The following is an 11,580-nucleotide window of genomic DNA, read 5'->3' as shown; positions in this document are numbered from 1 at the left end:
TTTAGTGTATTTTTTAAGGCTTATTTATTTATTTATTTATTTATTTAGAGGAGGTTGGGGGAGCATGCCTGTGGAGGAGCAGAGAGAGATGGAGAGAGAATCCCAAGCAGGTTCCTTGCTGTCAGTGCAGAGCACCCTCCCCTCTTTGGGGCACAAACTCACCAACCCTGAGGTCATGACCTGCATCAAAATCAAGAGTCAATGATACTGAACCAACTGAGCCACCTAAGCACCCCCTGCCTCTCATTTTGTAGATGAGGAAACAGGTCCCTGGACAGAAAAGGTTCTGGCAAAATAAGGCAAGAAATTTAGATTAAGCATTGGATCAGTAGAGATGAGATCAGAATTCAGGATTTAGGAAATAACTTTCTAGAAGGATAAAACAGTTATCTTTTTTGTAAAGAATACAAATGTGCAGGGTATGATTCTCAGTACCCAACTCAGGTATGCAATAAATACAATTTTACTTTCTATAGTACAACCCAATATTTATCCTGAACCTCATTCCATCAGAGTGGGTGAAAATGTACTATTAGACTTCCTTGGGGTTTCTCTCCCTACCCGACTCTAATTTCTGCTGCATTTCTTGGGTAAAGTGCTTGGGAACAGGGCCTATCTGGTTCTTGGTCATCAACCCACACAGGTTGCTGCAGAGGTTTTTACCTTTGTACTAGTGCAGCAGCTCTATATTTCATGCCATAGTTAAGGCACAAGAAAACTTTTGTCAGGCTAATGCTGAACTCTCTGCCTAGAAGAATAAGTTGCTAAGGATTTGGTCTGCATGGCATTGACGAACATAGGTTATTCATTCCCTTTCTGGCTCAGAGTCTCTCATAAGGTTGCAGTCAAATGTCAGCAGGAGTTGCAGTCATCCAAAGACTTGACTGGCGCTGGAGGAATTCCAAGGTGGCTCACTCATAAAGCTGACAATTAGGTGCTAGCTGTTAGCTTGGAGGCCTGAGTTCCTCTGCATGTGGGGTCCTCCTTAAGGCTGCTTGAATGTCCTCACGGTATGAGAGCTGGCTTCTTTTCTTCTTTTTCTCTTTCAGAGTGAGAAATCACAGTGACAAGGAGAGCTAGATGGAAACTCTCTTTACAACTTATCCCCTAAGTCACATAGCAATCACTTCCTCTAAGGACAGCCTATTCCAAGGCCCCTGCTTTGGGTTGTGTGCCTCAGAGGGCCTCATACTTTGGAGGGCCTTCCTGAAAATTTTCTAGGTATCCCTTATGTGCCTGGAACCAGCCAGGGCCAGCAGTGCTATCAAAGCTGAGCCCAAACCAGGCCCTGAATGAGCTCTTGTCCCAGTTTCTCTCCTTCATGGAATTCCCCAATCCCAGGTTGCCTGAGGAACTCTAGAACTCATGTCTATAGGGTTATCCCAAGACCCTGAGACCAGGTCTCAATTTTAAGAGAGCATCTTGATGAGCCAACTACTCTTACTGTCCAGTACAGTATTCCTTTTGGGGAATCAAGTGAGATTGAGTCTCCAGGTTGGCACTGACAAGCCTATTTGTGGTCTCATAGAAGATAAGTTCAGGCCTCTGGACTACAAACAGAACTTCACCAGCTCTTGGACTTGAGTCATGTGTATGGGTCCCTGTGTTGATCCTCGCCTCTCAGTGTCTGACTGTGGAACTACCTATGGTCCACCAGAGGATGGTAGAGTGGCAGCAGGCTACTTTTCTCCTGTACATCACCATATACCACCAGTCCCACTGCCTACCCCCCCCCCCCCCAACGCTGGCACCCAGGGAAGGAACTCCATTCCCTTCAAGGACCCTAGGACATAAATCAGGCAGTCATCTGAAAGTAGCCCCACCCTTCTCCTCCAATATCATTTCGAGGTGCTTTTGAGACTGTCACTTCAAAGTACCAACAGGCCCTTCCCAACTGATGTCTTCTTTTGCTTCTGAATGATGTCGTGATAAAATGCCCTCCCCGTGTCAGTCTTAAGTCATGCCATATGAAATACGCACAAATGGCATCATTCCTCTTGCTGCACCCATGGATCCCTAACATATATTCCCTGTTGGTGGTATGTGGAAGACAGCAATGAGGTCAACATTGAAAGAGATCACAGTCTGGGAATGCTGTGATTATAGTTTACAGAATACAAGAGAAGACATGGTTGGAAGAGGTATTATTCCATGTTTACGGTATAAAATTCTGGACGAAAATTTAACATGACCATACAAAAAACTATTGTTCAAAATTTCCTGCATACTGTGGGTAAGACTTCCATTTCTGGTCATTATCAAGAGAGTACAGTAATAATCTTTGAGAGTCATGGGCAACATGATGAATGAATGATAAGGTGTCATGAGTAATGATATAACCAGGAGTAAAATAAATAGTATAGAAGAACTACATCTTTATTGTTTCAATATAAAAAGTTTCCAAGGAGCCATGGTATTGTGTTAATAGTGTTACTACGTTTTCTCCTGGTAGGAGATATGAAATTAGCCAGGAAAGCATACTTGACAATAAAGAACATGAAGAAAACATGGAGGGGGAAGTAGGAAATAGGTGAAAGGGATTAAGAGGTACAAGCCCATAATCCTATTCATTAAGCTGTACTGCCTCTCATTGTAAAATTGACATATATTGGTAATGTAATTTTGTAAAAGTGTGTGTGTGTGTGTGTGTGTGTGTGTGTGTGTGTGTTAATTTAATAAAATCTTTGAAAGAAAAGGACAGTTGTTCCTGACTTTAAGCGCTAGGGACGTGTAAAATGGTGGGGAAGAAGGTGAGTAGATAGCAATAGATTATGCATTCCAGAAATTGGGAAGTAGGATGTGGCTGAATTAAAGAGGAAATAGAAAGCAGGCTGAATTCCTCAGCCGAGGGCAAGGGAGAAGAGAACAAAGGAGAGAGCAAGCTGGGAATGACCTGGGGCCCTTGGTCTAAATTTAACCTTAGGAAAGTCACTGTTTTCCTAACAAACAGAGATAAACATGGCTTTCCTGAAGTCATTTTTTTCTGTATCTCACACCTTTCCTTGTCTACTTTTACAACCTCAATACCTCATTCTGGTCTCAAATGCACTGACCTTGTTCGGCCCAGTGGTTATGAGAACATGCAGGTCACAGGAATGAAACACATTAAAATCCATACCATCACTTAGAAGTGTGTGTATTTAATACCCCATTTAAGATTCAAGAGGAGCCTTTTCACTTCCCAGATCTCATTTGCATATCCATTGACACCTGAAGGACAGGAATAAAGAAAATTGAGTTTTCTTTTTCCAATCTCAGTATTATGGGCTATTATTACCGTCAATTGGCAAGAGAAAAAAAAAACTAAAAAATACAGCTTGCAGTATTTTTTAATATCAATTCAGCCCCTTCTAACTTTGGAAAGCATTGATAACAATAACAAGAGTATTAGAACCCTTATTCTTTTCAAATTAAATTTCACTTTGCATAATAACTCAGTAAGATGGTAATGCAGACCTTATCAGTCTCATTTTACAGATAAGAAAACTGAAACCCAGATTAACTTAGTTTCCTCAAAGAACTATCATAGATGCTTCATTCTTGGAAGTAATTAGCTCTTTCCATATCACTGTGGACCTTCAGTCTGAGTTTCAGATCAATTACTTCAGTATTTCCCAGCATTCTAATGTCCACATTCTTCTATTCTCTTACCATTTCCAAGTCCCAAACACTTGGCCGGCCTCTTCATCTTACTTTCCCTGGTCCTGCTTCTGTCCTGTAGCATAGGTAGAAAAGGTATCACACTTTTATAACAGTTGCTTATTTACTACATTGACTCCTGTATGGCTGTTCACAACTGATGATCCAAACCTTTTCTTCATCCTTAAGGCATTGATATACCTTTTTTCCTTGCCTTATGGTGATGGTTTTCAAATAGGTCAACACATTCTTTGAGACTTCTCCCTTCAAGAGGTGGAGTCTAATTCTCCTCCCCTTCAGTGTGGGCTGGACTTAATGACTTGCTCCTAATAAATACAGTAAAGTGGAAATGATGAAGACCAGGGAGACTTTATCATAAAAAGCACTGTATCATCCTCTCTGCTCTCTCTCAGATCACTCATGACCAGCTGTCATGTCAGGAGGACACTCAAGCAGCTCTGTGGAAAGGCCCAGGTGGTGAGGAACTAAGGCCTTTTGCCAACAACTAGCAAGGAATTGAGGCATCCTGCCAATAGCCATCTAAGTGAGGCTTCTTAAAAGCAGTCAAGATTTCAGGTGACTGGAGCCCCAGGCAGTAGATTTACTGCAACCTCTTGAGAGACCCTAAGCCAGAAGAACCCAGCTAAGCCTGTCCCAGATTCCTGATTCTTAGAAACTGTAAGATAATAAAGTTTTTGTTTGTTTGTTTGTTTCAAGCCTCAGAGTTTTGGGTAATTTGTTAGGCAGAAATACATAACTAATACTCTTACTCAATCCTTTCCTGATTGCAGCTGACAATGTGACAAAATTTGAGGGTTTCACAGCTTGGGCACATGAGGGCATTAACCCTTAGTGTAAAGAGGGAGCTAAACGGTGAGGAGATCCCATGGAAGGACTAGGCACATGACACTATTAGTGTTTTAAAACACTCATTCTAGCTGATTAGTGGCAAATGGATTGTAAGGGAACAAGAATGACATCCAAGAAGGGAGTCAGGCTATCAGAACAGAACAAAGGGCTTGGATGGGAGTGGCAACTTGTGAAGATGGAGTGAAGCACGTGGATACTTCCACTGAATGAAGAAGTTTGTGTTTTGTGTATGTAGAGGACTGGGGCGGGGAAAACAATCCGGCTTCTGTCTGAAATCACTTTCTTCAGGGCACCAATGCCTTATAACTGCTAAATCTAAAAATCAAATGGCCTTCTTCTAATCTTTCTCCTTGAAACTACTACTTACTTTGGCTACGCTCCAGCACTACTTGGCTGTCCTTCACCTTCTCCTTCACTGCTCCATTTCTGCCTTTCTTCTTGATTCCTCCATAGCTATCAGCAGTAACGCATCCTCTCTTTTACTCAGGTTAAAACTTGGAGTTATTCTCAACCCTTCTCTCTCTCTTCTTTCTTCAACAACTATGTGTCAAGTCCTTAGTAGGCACCAGATTCTATGTTAAACATTAGAGATGTGCTTGTGCAAATCGGTATCGCCCCAGTCTCTATGGAGTTGTCACTCTAGTGGGAAAGACAGACATCAAACAATCAATCACATAAGTGAATATACACAGGGAGTATAGGGGTTTCTTTCCAGTCCAACTGTCTCTACTTTAAATTTTTAATAGCTTTGTTTAGGTATAACTGACGTATAATAAACTACATGTATTAAAAGTTTACAATTTCATGAGTTTGGACATGAAATCATCATCATAATCAGGATAATGGACCTATCTATTATCCTCCCCCTAAACTTCCTCATGCTCCTTCATAATCTTTCCTGCCTTTACCCTCCCTTATCCCTAGGCAACCACTGATCTGCTTTCTATCATTGTAATTAGTTTGAAATTTCTAGACTTTTAAATAAGTGTATTCATACTGTATGGCCATATTGTTTGGTCTCTTTTATTTTTTTCAACGTTTATTTATTTTTGGGACAGAGAGAGACAGAGCATGAACGGGCGAGGGGCAGAGAGAGAGGGAGACACAGAACCGGAAACAGGCTCCAGGCTCTGAGCCATCAGCCCAGAGCCTGACGCGGGGCTCGAACTCCTGGACCGCGAGATCGTGACCTGGCTGAAGTCGGACGCTTAACCGACTGCGCCACCCAGGCGCCCCTGTTTGGTCTCTTTTAATCAGCATAATTATTTGAGATTTACCCATCATTATAATATCATAGTTTTTTCTGTTCTTTTTATTATCCCATTGTATGGATTACCGTAATTTATTTATCCACTTACCTGGTGATGGGCATTGAGATCTCTTCCAGTCTTTTGCTATTCCAAAGTGCTAAGAACATTTGTGTGCCAGTCTTTGTGTGCTCATGTGTTTCTTTTTCTTTGGAGTAAAGATCTAGAATTAGAATGACTGCATCACATGGTAGGTGTATGTTTAACTTTTTAAGAAACTGCTAAACTGTTTTCCAAAGTGGTTGTGCCATTTTACACTCCCAACAGCAATATATGAGAGGTCCAGTTTCTTTCTTTCTTTTTTTTTTTTAATGTTTATTTATTTTTGACAGAGAGAGAGAGACAGAGCATGAGCAGGGGAGGGGCAGAGAGAGGGGGAGACACAGAATCTGAAGCAGGCTTCAGGCTCCCAGCTGTCAGCACAGAGCCTGACACAGGGCTTGAACTCATGGACTGTGAGATCATGACCTCAGCCGAAGTCAGACGCTTAACTGACTGAGCCACCCAGGTGCCCCTATCATCCATATATCTTGTTTAGTGAGTGATCTGTTCAAATTTTTTGCCCATTTTTTTTTAAAAGGGCTGTTTGTTTTCTAATTATTGATTTTTTAGAGTTATTTCTATTTTCTGGATACAAGTCCTTTGTCAGATATGTGATTTGCAATATTTTCTCCTGGTTTGTGGCTTGTTTTTACTTCTCCTAACAATGCCTTTTGGGGCACCTGTCTGGCTCAGTCAGTGGAGCATGCAGCTCTTGGTCTTGGGGTTGTGAGTTTGAGCCTCATGTTCGGTGTAGAGATTACTTAAAAATAACAAAATCCTGGGGCGCCTGGGTGGCTCAGTCGGTTGAGCGTCCGACTTCGGCTCAGGTCATGATCTCGCGGTTTGTGAGTTCAAGCCCCGCGTCGGGCTCTGTGCTGACAGCTCAGAGCCTGGAACCTGTTTCCGACTCTGTGTCTCCCTCTCTCTCTGCCCCTCCCCTGTTCATGCTCTGTCTCTCTCTCTGTCAAAAATTAATAAATATTAAAAAAAAATTAAAAAAAATAACAAAATCTTAAAAACAAGCAAACAAATAAACAAACAATGCCTTTCAAAGAGCATTAGTTCTTAACTTTGATGAAGCCAAATATGTCAATTCATTCTTTTACAGATCGTGTTTTTGGAATCATAGCTAATAAATTTTGCCTCACCCAGGTCACAGAAAAGGGCAAACAATAGCCTGAAGGAGCATACTAACAGCACCAAGACCAAAGACTAAACCAGCCACTGGGGCAGGCATTGGGAACAGTGAGTGGGGAAGGAGGAAAAGGCCCAGTTGCAGATGATAAGACTTTGGGTGGATTTCAGGCTAGCAGAGTGGTGGGTATGATTAGTTAGCATTCAGCATATATTCCTATCTCCTTCTGATATGCAGAAGCTGAAAAGCTAAGGATTATGTTTGTCAGAATGCCTCCTAGCCAGTCAGATGTATTTGGATGAGGTTTAGAAGGCAGAAGTGAGACAAAGGCCATCGTACTGCTGCTTTGACTATTTCTCCTGGTCATGGAGATGTGATATATTTGTATAGCAGTGATTCAGTGACGTCTCTAGTTTTGTAAATATTGAGAGGTGGTTGCATCAGAGTGTAGCAGCAGCAATGTCCCGATCATAGCTTCCAGATCCCTGGATCACACTTGTAGGTGTTCTTAAACCTAGTCATCAGTGGAGACCTCCAGATACACCACTCTCCTGACTGGGACAGAGATAGCAACTTTCTTGGCAGAGTTTCAGCCTCCAGTGGGCTCCTCTAGACTTTCCAGTTGATTTTGTAAGCACCTATCTCCTAGTATCCTTACAATACTTGGAGGGATTTTTGTTCTCTTCGTTGAACCCTGAGTGATACAAGCAGACAGATTGTATCTGGGAGGAGTGATAAAGAATAAAGGGACTGCCATTGTGTGGGAAGATTGTGACAATATATGAAGTCATTCATTTGTTCAGTGAGCATGTAACAGACATGAAGCGGGTGGTATTGCTAGGTACTAGGAATATCTACCTGCCCTGAAGGAGCTTACACAATTTGATGATTTCATGATATGATGATGGAGATATGTTGAGACACTATGTGTTCACAGACATGTTCTCAATTAAATGTGGAAATCATAAAAGAGGTGACCTGTAAGCTTTGTTTTAATGGATGAGTAGGAATTAGCAAGCAAAGAGGGAGGGAAAGAGCATTCTGTCTGTAAAAGGGTAAATTATTAAGAAATACTTTTAAATATCTGTGTTCACACCCCACCCCTTCCCAGGAAAGGGAAGAAAGGAAGTGTGTATTTCTCAAGACTTTAGAGGAGGAGGCTAGGGGTAATGTGGGAACTTCTTCAGTGGAAAGGGCACAGGTGGAGGCATGAGTTTGAAAACATTTTGACTAAGGAGGTAGAAGCGGTTGACCTAAGAGAGATTCTGGGCTTCCCTAGAGATTAAGGGTAAAGCATCCTCAAGCTGGCCTCAACTTTCCAATCTTCTTTACTCCCTTACCTCTCATAAGAGAATCAGAATGGCATGGGATTTCAAAGCCAAGGCCAGGTTCAGTGCCAGGGTCACCACTTACTAGCACATAGCTTTGAACATATTATTTAACTTCATTTAGTCTGTTTATTCATCTATGTAATGAGGATAATGATAATATCCCCCTCCTACAGTGTTGTAAAGATAAAATCAGATAATGGATGTGAAAAAAGTATTGTAAATTATAAAGCACTGTAAAAATATTAGACACTATTATCTAATAGGTATAACTAAGTCTTCTTGATTCTGTCTCAAGTATATCTCTGTTATAGAATGAATTTTGTCCTCTCCAAATTCATATGTTGAAGCCTAACCCCCAACGTGACTGTATTTGGTGATAGGGCCTTTAAGGAGGCAGTCAAGGTTAAAGGAGGTCATTAGGGTGGAGCCTAATCCAATAGGACTGGTGCCTGGTGTCCTACTAAGAAAAGGAAGAAAAACTACAACCCTCTTTCTCCGTGTGTGAAGAGAGGGGAGACCATATGAGCACATAGTGAGAAGGTGGCCATCGGCAAGTCAGGAAGGGAAGTCTCACCAGAAACCAACCCTGATGGTACTTTGATCTTGGACTTCTAGCTTTCAAGACTGTGAGAAAATAAATTTCTGTTGTTTATGGCACCCAATCTGTAGTATTTCATTATGGCAACACAAGCAGGCTAATGTAATCTTTCCCTGCAATTTTATTTCTCTTCATTACCCCTGCCCTGATTTGGTCCAGGCCCTTCTGTTTTCCACATCAGCTCTGCAGACCTTTCTATATTCTCAAATACTGATAAAAGAATCTTTTCAAAGATCATACTTAAAAACTGTCTAGGATACAGAACCATCTACAGCATAGGACAAACTTCTGAGCTGAGCACAAGGCTCCTCTTGAACTTGATTTCACGTGCATGACTAGTGTTGTCTCCTGTCCTCCTGCTACACACACATCCTATGCTTCAGCCTCACTGAAATTCTTATCATTGCTTAGACATCCGTGCCCCTTTTGGCCTGTACTTTTCCTCCTTCCTGAACCGCCTCTTTCCCTCCTGATCACCTTTTCATCCCACTGTCTTACCTTTCCATCTGGCACATCTATTCATCTTTCAGCCCTGGCTCAAGTGTCACCTTCTCCCTGAAGCCCCCCCTTTACAGCTCCATCCTCAGTTCTCTTGGGAACATTTTGTACACCCATCTGTTTCAACACGGATCACACTGTTTTGTAAATATTTTGAGACTCTTTCCTACTAGATTGTGAGCACCTGAAAGAAAGAGACCTAGTCATCGTTGAATCTTCCTTCACGCTTATGAAACAAAGGAGGTACTGGATACATATGTTTTAAGTAAACAAAAAATCCCACGGTCCAGACAAGACACAGACACAAATTAAACAATAGAAAGCAGTAGAGGAACCATGAGTTATGAATCCGAGTATCCTGCATGGCCCCTAGCACAGTGTCTTGCATGTAGCAGACTCTCAGTAAATGTTGTTGAATTAAGTTCTAAGTGAAAAGTAGAGATAATAAGAGTTATGATCATTTAAATCTGGGAGAACTCCAGGATGGGACTTAAAACCTGGTATCCACCAATGTAACACCAACGACTCCATCTGATGCCTTCAAACTCAGTCCATATTCCTTCTCTCTACCTTGCCTCTCCTGGCTGTGAGCTCTTATTCATCTTTGTGTCTTGCATTCTTTCTCTATGTACTGGTATCTAGCCAGATGCTTTGCACATGATAGGCATCCAATAGGTATTTGTTGCATTTGGTTAAAAACAAAAGATTGTGCTGACTCTGGGTGGGATTTGAATAGGCTGCATAGAAGAAAGCAGAAATCTAAATCAGGGACACAGTTAATTCTCTGTTACTACTGTAACAATTTACTGCAAATTTAGTGGCTTGAAACAACACAGATTTATCATCTTACAGTTCTAGAGGTTAGAAGTCTGAAAACAGGTTTTATAGGGCTAAAATTAAAGTGTTAATAGGGCTGTGTTCCTTCCAGAGGCTTTAGGGAGAAATCTATTTCCTTGCCCTTTCCAGTTTCTAAAGGCTGCTGCACTCCTTGGCCTGTGGCCCTGCATCACTCCGACTTCTGCTTCTGTTGTCATGTCTCCTCCTGTTATTCTGACCCTTCTGCCTCCCTCTTAGAAGAACCCTTGTGATTGCATTGAGCTACTCTGATAACCCACAATAATTTTCCCAAGACCTGTAACTCGATCACATCTGCAAAGTCCCTTTTGCCCTGTAAAACAACATAGTCACATGTTCTAGAGATCAGGACATGGGCATGTGGGGGAGCCATTATATGCTTAGCACAAAGAGCGAAGCTGAAGATATACAAATGTACAACTAATGTCTAGAGATAGACCTTTCCAGCTGAAACAAAGGGTTCATAAAATATTAGAGCCAGGTAAGATAGGAAAAGTAGATTGAAGGGACATTGGGTTTTAGAGATGATATAGACCTATAGATCTGAATACCAGATTAAGTTTTGGCTTCATCTTATATAAAGTTAGAAAGCTTTGAAGGGGGTGAGCAGAGAGTTAACCTTGAAAGCAGTAATATAGCAGACTCCAGAAGTCCCTAGAGTATGTAAATCTGGTGGTCAAGCAAAACTAAAACTACAAGACTAGGGACCAAAAGACCACACCAGGGTAAATACACTGCTGTTTACCATCTTATCAAGTCTCTTCTTTCTGCTGGATATTGCTTGGATCACTGTTAAAAATGATTGATGAATTATTTCCCCTTTTGAATTCTTAGTTTTTTATCTACTAGAAGTCTTCAGTCATATTATAACTCTTCTGTTCTAGAAGAGTCTGCTACAGCAGTTGGGGAATTATGTGTTTGGGGTGGAGGGGGAGGAAAAGAGAGGATGAGATATGAGTTGATTGATTTGTCCAACCGTTTGGAAGAGGTTGGGCTTCACAGGAGAGTTTCAGTGGTCTGAAAAGACAGGGATTCCTCCACTTTTTGGTTGTTACTGACAGAAACTTAATGTAGGGGCACCTGGCTGGCTCAGTTGGTAGAACATGAAACTCTTGGTCTCAGGGTTGCGAAGTCAAGCCCCAAGTTGAGTGTAGGAATTACTTAAAAATAAAATCTTAAAAAAAATAAACTTAATGCAGACTAATTTGCAAAAGATAATTTACCATCTTTAAATAGCATCTATATGCTGATGACTTCCAAAATGATGCTGCCAACCTGGATCTCCAGACTCATTTATATCCAATT

The 11,580-nt window shown here is 41.4% G+C and overlaps 1 long non-coding RNA gene across 1 annotated transcript; it reads right to left on the bottom strand.

The window, feature by feature from the left end:
- Window positions 1–2,723: 2,723 nt before the first annotated feature.
- On the bottom strand, window positions 2,724–6,088 carry LOC123386593. The gene is made up of 4 exons (XR_006600703.1): window positions 5,868–6,088; window positions 4,877–5,148; window positions 3,652–3,965; window positions 2,724–3,210 (listed from the first exon to the last, which is right to left on the bottom strand). It is a non-coding gene; the product is annotated as an uncharacterized LOC123386593 (long non-coding RNA).
- Window positions 6,089–11,580: the final 5,492 nt, after the last annotated feature.

This window comes from Felis catus, chromosome B4, assembly GCF_018350175.1.
Source record: "Felis catus isolate Fca126 chromosome B4, F.catus_Fca126_mat1.0, whole genome shotgun sequence".
In the NCBI taxonomy this organism is placed as follows: domain Eukaryota; kingdom Metazoa; phylum Chordata; class Mammalia; order Carnivora; family Felidae; genus Felis; species Felis catus.
This window is presented reverse-complemented; position numbering and strand designations above follow the sequence as displayed.